Source organism: Rhyacophila brunnea, unplaced genomic scaffold, assembly GCF_057557595.1.
Source record: "Rhyacophila brunnea isolate RB1 unplaced genomic scaffold, BYU_Rbru_1.0 scaffold_23, whole genome shotgun sequence".
Lineage (NCBI taxonomy): Eukaryota > Metazoa > Arthropoda > Insecta > Trichoptera > Rhyacophilidae > Rhyacophila > Rhyacophila brunnea.
The window spans coordinates 16,558,426-16,568,968 of NW_028232893.1; positions in this window are offsets into that span (position 1 = coordinate 16,558,426).

Below are 10,543 nucleotides of genomic sequence, written 5' to 3' on the forward strand. Positions count from 1 at the left end.
CAATATCAAAAACAAGACAAAAAATACAGTATTTTTTGTAATGGCGATCGAAAATAGTAATGTTGGTGTTTAATTTGTAATGTCATATAATAGGTAGTGGTATATAATATAATATGTATTATAGTTGTATATTACTGCCAGTTTTGATACTGCATTCTAGATCACCGACTTCTTGAAGTTAGACATGCCTGATGTAGAATAAGCACTATATATTATTTTCCTATCGGAAATTATAAGACAAACCCTTTAATATTGAGTAATACGTTGAAAGAGTGTATGTACATATATAATATTATTGATATGGCTACAAGACAGCCTGTCACAATAACAATGATATATTGTTATAGATTACATCTTATGAAAGATATAACAATACAGCATCTCCACCTGTTATGACGTGCTTTGTTATTTTTCCGTTTGCTTTATTTCGACAACAACTTGTGGCTAGATTTAATCTGGATTGTTCGTCTACCGCTTTCTCGGCAAAAGTATAATTGAATTGTCCCAATCTGCGAAGGAGATCTCCGCGTAGTTTTGTGAAAATGGGTCACATTATTGTTTAAAAAAAACGAACAATGCCTTATCGCGGGGGGAGCCTTTGTTCGGGCACGGCAGGAGAATCGTCATTTATATAAAAGCATTACCTACAAAGAGTTTGCAGGATGGGTAGGCTTTTAATTTAATATACGAATATGGTGCGTAGGTTTGTTAGAAACTTGAACGTCGTTTGTGAAGTAAAAACAGACGGATAAGGAAGTTATCACAATTAAACAAACATCCTAAAAAGTTGTTTTTATTTTTATTCTTCTTTGGCTATTATTAGTCATTTATTTGTATTATTCTACATTTACATTTATACAGTACCTATATTAAGTATCGAATTAGATCAATTGAGAAAAACAATTTACATATTATATATTGAATCTCTATCCGAATGGGAATGGATAAGACTTACGACTGCACTCGGTTAACCTTCTCTTCACGATTCCAATAAATTCCGTCCGTTATAGTGATGTCAACTTAGGTTACCGTATGAAATTGATAATATTACACTATATATTATAATGGAAATTATTGTTTTGGTAACATGGATAGGTCTAATAAGGTTTCGTCATCATTATTTGCAAAGTATTTATTTTATCTATAACAAGACGTAATGACGAAAATATCTATAGGTATATTCTTACAGCCTATAATACATAATAACGATCTTGATATCACCTCTTACTTAATTATCTTTTTCTCATACTTAATCATGTCTCTTTTTTGTCAAATATACTTGTCTTTTGTTCGTAATATAGGTAATTTATTTTTTATTTATTTAGGTCAACCAACAGAATCAATCACAGAGAAAAGGCATAGTATAATAATAAATAAAATAAGATGTGATGTTTCCAGTTATTTGCGGACAATATAGAATAAAATGATATGTGATGGTCCTAGTAACAGGCGGACACAAAAAACATAATAAATTAAATTAAATTAGATCAAATAATAATAAGTATAGATTTAATGAATATAATTGGCGAGTTATTGAAAATGTTTATTAGTAGTTATTATAAGAAAAATGAAAGAATGCGACGCTCTGTATGCAATATGCATTTATAATTTATGACAAGTAAATAAAATCTAACAGATATCTATCAATTATATGTATTATAATGCTATCGATTTTGAAAAAAAAAAAATTACATAGATGGAATGTTGATGATTATAGACAGGGGCGGCTCTTCCTTAAAGTACCAAAGGGACAGACCCCGGTCCCCTCATCATTCTATAGTCAATATTCAATTGAATATTCATGTTATACGTGCCTACCATAATACATTTATTTCGTATAAATTAATTAAGTTTATATTTTATTTATACCGTTTGCCCATCCTTCATTCTTGTTTCTTGGCCCAACCCTAATGCACTTTGTGAGTTTTGGCTCTACCTACATAGTACAATACAACGATACTTCTGGGGTCCAAATTAGGTGGCCTCTTTCAAATCAAAGCAATGTTTATATTATGAGATGCTATATGCGATTGCCAGTTATGATTCTCAACATTCATAAAGAAACTGAATAATACGTACGTCTGTAGGCCGCTTTGCACGTGCGATGCACATTTTACCCACATGTACCGATGCTGGACCGGGGACACCGTAGAAAATAAATACCTGGTCCTGCATAAGTGTGAGTAGGTAAAAGTGGGCGTATTATTATTATAAAATATTATGAAGTTATCTTGTCGGTCGGCTGTAAATTCAAATCCCATGACCCACTGGTTTAGTTTATTAGTTAGTTTGCCAGTAAGTGATCAAATATGTTATTTATCTCCTTAAGTTTTAAAATATATTTGTTAATAAATACTATAATAATTTATAATATCTTTAATGATAAAACAAAGGGTATGTGCTATTTCAGTTACTTAAATCAATATTAATTTGTATTACATAAATAATTGTCAAGTACTAGTTGTGGATAGTTGAATTTCACCTTTGTAAAATAATTTTGATAAATAATATTTGGTATTATGATGAATGAGGTGGTTAATTTATTGAAATATAAGTTCAGTACATTGATATTTGAAGACAAACTAGAAGTGAAACGATTAGGAACCCACCAATCAGTCACCAACAGATTTAGTTATTGTGTATGAACTAATCAAAATAAAAAAAGCACGGCTAACCAAAAAACATGGTTGACGGCGAGTGTATCCTTGAAAAGACTATTTTGTTTTCCTTGTAGCAATAAGATTCCTTTGAACGCAGGAGGGATAATTATGAAGATGAAGTAATAGCTACAAAAGATATGTTTTTACGCTTTGATTAGTATTGATTAGGTAGGTAATTATAAGATATTTCACGCCATCTAACCCCACTTACTAAAATATGCTAGAGCAGCCACTGATTATAGGAATTGCGAAAATGTGAAAATGACAAAATGTACATTAACTTAAATATTTGCAGTTTAATGGGATGGGTAACCTAAGGTTACATTACAGTAACGAGAGTATTAAAATCAAATTCCATCTATTCTGACAGTGCTGCTTTACGATAGCAGGTAAGGGTAGGTGCTTTACGAAAGCTCAGAGCAACAGTATACTGATCTTTGGGAATATGTACATCTTGATAGTCATGATGATGGCGGGTACAAATAAATCTCAACGATATAATATCGTTGTTCATAATAACAGCGAGAAATGATGCGATCGTTGTTGCTTGAAATGGTAAAATATTTCTAGAACTCTCTACTGCGCCATTATCGAACCGATTTATATATTATTTGATTTGGAGATTTAATTACTTTTTTAATATCAGAATTCTATTTATTTTACTGGATTATTTAAAGTTATTACAACGTTTTTATTAAGTCGTATTCTTATTTGTCCGATGGTTGTTTGTCCGGTACAAATCTTGCAATCGATTTTTAACTAACTTGCCGACTAGCTAGACATTTGAAACTTTTACAATATATCAGAACACAATGCCAATGCATTTTTTAAATACTTTTAGCTATTTTTAAGTAGAATTAAATTCATTTTCAGTTAATTCTGTTTTGTATGAAAAGTTATTTCGGAAGAAATCCGTAATCCAATCCACTATTATTGGTTGCTAGGGTCCTAGCAACTAAATATTAATATTAACGTGCGTTACAATGGATCAATATGAGTGTCAAAATAACATTTCAGTATCATTTCTATCAAATACATTTTTTTTTTGATCGTTTAAGCTAGTCAAGTCAATTTTTTATGATTCAACAGACAATTTAAAAACGTTGTATATAAAAAGTTCTTTTTATCTTGTAATTATTTATAGTAAAGTTGAGCAAATCTAAATAAGTACCTAGCTCGTTATAAAACTTATATTTATCAATGACACGATAGCATTAACTACGCATGCGGAGTGGGTTATTAGAGTTATCAAACTTAGGGATGAAATACTCTAAAGTGGATTGCATTTTTTATTACTAATTAGTTTCTCACACGCAATGTGTCACACAATCAATAAAGGGTATAGTGATTATAAATAATTCAATATTTTTTTATCAATAAGGTGGTATATTTTCTCACTGGAAATTTGAAAAACATCATACCTGCTAGAGGGCTAACCATTGCATGTTAAATTTAAGCTTATTATTCCTTATTAAACAAATACCTTTAGTTTATTTTAGCTAAGTCAAGTGAAATCAACATAATGAATATCAGTATATAATTTGTAAAACTTATTCTCTTAACAATCCTTTATACCAAGCGATTTCGTATCGATAATTTTATTTGTTAAATGATTATTTCCCGACTGCCTTTCTACAAGACATGCTCGCTTTTCTCTCTTTTGAATATCATAGGTCACCTCTGCAGTTTTGAGAAATTTTTGCCTGCTCTCATGGTTTCCAATTCTGATGCCATAAATAATTAAAATTTATATGCACCCGTGAATCACCTACGTCCTACATCATCGCAGCCATGACTTTTTCTTGTTCAGAACCATTTCCTAGCAAGTTACGAGACTAGTCAATCTGCTCCCCAAAGATATACTATATACATTTTCAGTGGTATCCTGTGAATTTTATTGTGTAACATTTTTTGTTTTTTATTTGCTTATTTTTACTTTGTTCTCTCTTGTGAAAATAATATTTGCTATGTATTCGATAAGTATGTATTTTTATTCAACTTGTTTGATTTTTTTCAATTCAAATATCATATTAATATGAACAAGTTATCTCTACAATGTTTTTTTTTAATAAATAAAGAAATTAGCATTATGTCTGATTTTAGAGAGCATGTCAAACTTCAAATTTGAAATTCCATAACATGATTTAGAGACATACCAAATTTTAGCAGTAACCCTACTATATTATGGAATGGATGCATGGACAGTTACAGAACCAATGCTCAGGAAACTTTAAGCTTTCAAAATAAGAGTGTATAGATATATGCAATTTTTGTATCAGATGGAATGGTAAAGGTACAAATGTCGAGGACGAAAAAAACTAAAAAAATAACCAGAGAAATTAAAACAAGAGAGTTGGCACACTTTGGCTATATCATATGGCATTCCGAGAGATAATAATTTCTGCATCTTACTATTGAAAGGAAGATGGAATAACGTCCTAGCTCAAAATGTTCAGAGAGTATTATTGACCTCAAAAATCCATCCCTATTTAGTGCAGTGAAGGACAGGGAGAAAATGGTAGAAGTCATCACCGGATTCCGATAAACGGATACGGCACAAAAAAAAGAAGAGAAAGATATGAAAAAAGACATCATCCACTAAATAAATTCATCGTCTTAAAATTTATACATTCACTAATAAAATTTAAGCCGACATTAAATCAGAATATAAAAATAACAATGTCGGAGACAATGAAGGATTTTAAAAGTCGTTTTAAAGCCAAAAAACTAAACGGCGGCTATTAAAAACGCAACGTGCTTCTTTATTTCGCTTTTCTCGCAGAGAAAATGCGTCAAACTTGGGAGACATCTATATTATATATTATTTACCTACAGTATGTATTAATCTAGACGATTTGAAGGTTTAGTATCCGATTTGGTACATCGTAAACCATCAGATGTTTTACAAAACTGACATGTCTGATTATTTTGAAGATGTTATTTATTTTTGAATGTGTTAATATTGTATTAATGTTACAATTTAACGTAGCCATCTCAGAACAACTGGACGATACCTAGCTATAAAGCCGATAAAGATGAAGTTAGAAAGTATCAATAAGAGAGCTAGTTTTCTGTGCTTCAAATAGTGAGCGTTTGTATTTTTTATTTTTATAATACCTTTTATAATATTTTTGATAACCTCTATGGAACATAAAAATGTAATTAATTCTATTGCGATATAATTTAGCATTGAACATGTGAGAATTTGCTTATTGTTACGGTCGTTATTCTCGACTTGTATTTACATCAAGTCTATTGCATGGCTTTCTCTTTCACGGCGCTTCTACGTGTATCCATGTATTGTTTTTGTCAAAACTATGAAACGTCGCGCTAATTTGGTGTATTTATACCTAAGTTATTGCTTTTGATTACTTATGGATACGATGCTCGAGCGGTTACGCCTCAGACTTATAATTTCGTAGCAGGTTCAAATTCTGGGGATGGAAAAAATTATCATATTGTTATTTTTAATATTTGTATGGACCCAGAGTACATATGAGTCTAATAGGTGAGGCAAATGGCAAACATCCATTTATTCTATAAAAAAAACCTGTTAATTTGGAAAACCTTTGGTATAATCTGGAAATACAAAATACAAAAAACAAAAAATATGTGATTATTATTACAGTTGCTATCGTAGAATGCATTTCCACCACTTTTTCGCGTGGCAGCCTCTCTGACTATCTAGATTTCTGTAAAAACTATCGAATTTTACACTGAAGTGGTATGTTTGTGGAGAAGATCAAATCGAAAAGAAAGTTTTTAATGGTTTTTAGATTAAACGGTTAAAAGTTGAATCAGCGATATTTTAACTTTTCGCATCACAACACCCTTTTTTAAGTCATTTTTTTATGATTATAAAACTAAGGACCAGGACCTGGGTGGCAAAGTTCTTCACAAACTGGCTCTACCTCCCTCGTAATTCTTGATTTGGTTTGTCTATGTAGCGGTATCCCTTACACGCTCGTCATCTCAAATGTCTTTCCTGGTTGTTATCTTTTCTACGAGCTTTGTGATAGTTATGTACTAATTATCTGCACTTGATTGTACACTCTCATCGTTCCATAGTCACATCTCGCAGTATCACAGCAGTGTGAAAAAGAGTCGGGTACGGTGATAGAATCCTTGCGGTTGTTTCACTATCTGCCGGCATCAAGAAGCCACGTGAAGCATCTCTTCGTCATTATTTTATAATTTTTTATGCGATCATTATTACTATGGCACTAAAATTTTGTATATAAATCGATTTTCAAAGCTCAAAAATTGAGATCTTTGCACCCTAATAAGATGCTACGTCTTATAGCTACACAGGGTTATTATTTATATAAGTGACACGCATACTTTGAATAAGAAAGATTTAGTTGTTTACATTTGTCATTATATTATGTTGTATGTGGGTAAATCACCAGATGGGAGTCATCTTCTATATATACCTGTCGTTATGGTGCTAGTGAGATCTCCAAGCTCATCGTTCCTCTGAATCTTGGTAAATTATATTGGTAGTATATTTGTCATAAGAAGTTTATTGCAGTTTTATTTCACACACAATGTACGCATAAGTCAAAATAATGAGAAAAGTCCTTCAAGTTTTAAGGTCACATAATTTGGATTTCCGCATAAATTTGCATGTTTCAAAAGCGTTAAAAAAAACCCCACCGCCGATGACGGTCTTTTTCACCGCCTTCGGTCGTTATCTCGGCGGCAAGTCTGAGAAAGAAATGAAAAACGCATCAAGCCAACGGTGGAGTAAAAGGACCAGATAGGAGAGATTCGGTTTATCAGATTTCTCCGTCGTAAATTTAGCATTCTTTGAAATTTTCTCTCACGGACACTAACTGTCGCGATTAAAATGCCTGTAAATAATTAAATTCTTTGTTTGTACAGAAAATTTGAAAATCTACGGAATCTACAAAATCTAGAACCAACAGTAATTTATTTCCCGTACAAATTTATCTGTCTTATCAAAATGCCATAACTAATTTGGTGTAATCAACATAATTGACTGTCATAAGTTGAATAAAAATTTAACAAGTAGAGTAGACAATATTCTGTTAATAGTACACAGTGGCGGCTCTACGACTTTCTAGGTGGTGGGGTTCAGCAGTGACGTCCCTAGACAAAATGCCGCCCCATTTTTTTATACAGTATTTTTTATCATCCTTTCATGAATTCAATATCTAATAATATGATGTATGGATACATTACTAACAAAATAAATACCACTAAAATATATAAAATTATATTTAGATATAAAAAGCGAATAAATATACTATTATAAGAGGTAGGTAATTATGTTAGACACCCAAATCACCTTTGGTTTTTACCATTTGGCAATACACAGATTATTATATTTATCATTTTCACTATGCTATTATTGTACAACATAGCAACAAATAATTTTAGCTATTTCTATAATATATTCCAAATGATTATCCTTGATTTACCACCCTTCGAGTAACTGCCGCCCCCAAGCGATGCTCAATCTGCCTACCCCTACGAGAGGTGGCTGGGGTTCAGCCATTAATTATTATTAATACATACATACCTACCTACTTTCTCATATTGTATATTAAAAAATGTACCAAGCTAATAATATATAAATAAATAAATAAATAATATGATTTTATTAATATGATATGAGTAATTTTTCAAAATAAATAATATGATTATTGTCAGTGGTTACTTAATCACACCTAAAAAGCGTGCTTAAAATATTTACTTAATTAATAATTATTATCATTATACACTTACCATTATCAGTTTTGAACAACGACACACAACGAGCGTTTTTACTCACCTAGGGGTTATTTAATTAGCTCCCCAGTATGCGTATACTTACGCTAATGCATTCACATCCTTTGGAGAATGAGATTTGTACCACGGCGACGGGATGGGACTGAGTCATCCCGGTCAGCAAAAATTTGGCGCCATGGCTTTCTTAATGTTTAATGATGTCTCCGTGAAATATAGCGTATTTAATTTAAATAATTATTTTAATACCTACCTCGTAATTTTCATTATGTTATTACATAGTTTAAAATCATTGCTATATTTAATTATATAATAATACATACATACATCTTTAAAATTGCGACGGGCTTAGAGGATAGATGGATAAAATAAATTAAATAGTTCATCTTAATCATGCAATTAAGTAGGTATATTAGGACAATGATAAAAATATCGGACGAATATTTTTGACAATATATCGATGTGGGGATGGTCCCTACGAACCTTTAAGGTAGAGCCGCCCCTGATGATACAAGTAAATGGTTGGCAAGTATAATAACACTACTTTTCAAAAGAAGATTTATAGAAGAGAAGATAATAGTTTTAGTGTTAAGATTTTCTATTTTTAAATAATTCATTATAATTCATTATGTTTTTTGTAGTTGGAAATAAACTGTTAGGATCGGTAAATTAGGTCAGCAACTTGCATGGTTTAGAAATGAACCTAACGAAAACAAAATTATCACGATTCAACACGTGGTCCATGATAAATACTTGGGAATATGAGTCAATTGAGAAATGAGACCAATTCCAGGAAATATAAACAAGAATTAAGATAGCAAGGAGTGCATTTTTTCTCAAAATTAGACGGCTCCTTAGCATCAAAACCCTAACGCAGGCCTGCGACTGCGTATGGTTCGATCTTATATTTTCTCAATCTTTTACTATATATATATTGTAGACTGCAGTGTCCGTCAAACTATGTGCCGCGTGTCGTTCCAGGTTGGCCGTGAAAGAAGAAATTAAATGTTAAAGTGCGATAGCTCTTAAAAGTACAATTATTACAAAAGTAAGCACGATTTATCTCTTTGTGACTAAAAATAAATTCTTTCTTCTAATCTCCAGGAATATTGAAATCTTTTAGCAACAAGTTAGAACTGTTGTTCAGAACAATAAGTTAAAAACTCAAAGTTTGCTTACTTGCTGGAGGTATATTCTTCCTTAAACAAATTAAAAAGTGTCAGAAGTACAAAACTTCATTGCTTAATTTTCACTTTCAATCACGTAAGTATTATTTGTACGGATGAGGCATCAATACTATCGTAAGATATGACATTAACAGCGGAAGGAAAATTAATATATTTGAAAAACTATCATGTACATAAAGCCTCATTTCCTGACCTAGAGTTGTCAGCATTTTATACTACATCCATTAAATCTCTGTTGTCGTTTGGATCGGCGAATTACGTATCGTTATTTTACTTTGAAAAGGTTCTAACTGACATTTTGGCCTAAAATGACTTTTTGGTATGAAAAGGTTCCATTAGCCATATTCTATCATATACATTCATTTCAGAGACATCTATTGTCAAATATGGGAATTAGCAGTATTCCGGAGTTCTATCTACACGTTTTTTTTCATAAATATATTTTACAAGGTTCTAAAATACTATGGAACTATTTAGTATTGACTTACAGAAAAAACACACACAGCATATTTTATTTGAAAAGGTTGTATCGTCCGGTTGAACTTTCTTCACTCTATGATTAGTATGTGTTTGACAGTTCTCTATCGATGGTCATAGTTGAAAGTCGTTTTACGTTCGTTCAATCAATCAAGAGTTTATTATAATTCTGTTGTATAATAACTACGTACCTACTTATAAGTAATAAGAGTTGTAATAAGTAATAATAATATTGTGGAATAATTCTGTGTATTCTGCCACTACAAAAAATACGAATAAAAGAGACGATGGAATTTTCAAATGGACTAGTTTCATTGTCATGCTCTTATGAATCAAATAGTAATAATGGTTCTAATGATTGCATCTTCGACATTACACCGGATAATAAAAACAGGTACGTAAATTAAATGAACATAATATATATATAATTCATTACTCTTAAAGCCTAAATTAATGAGATAAATGAAA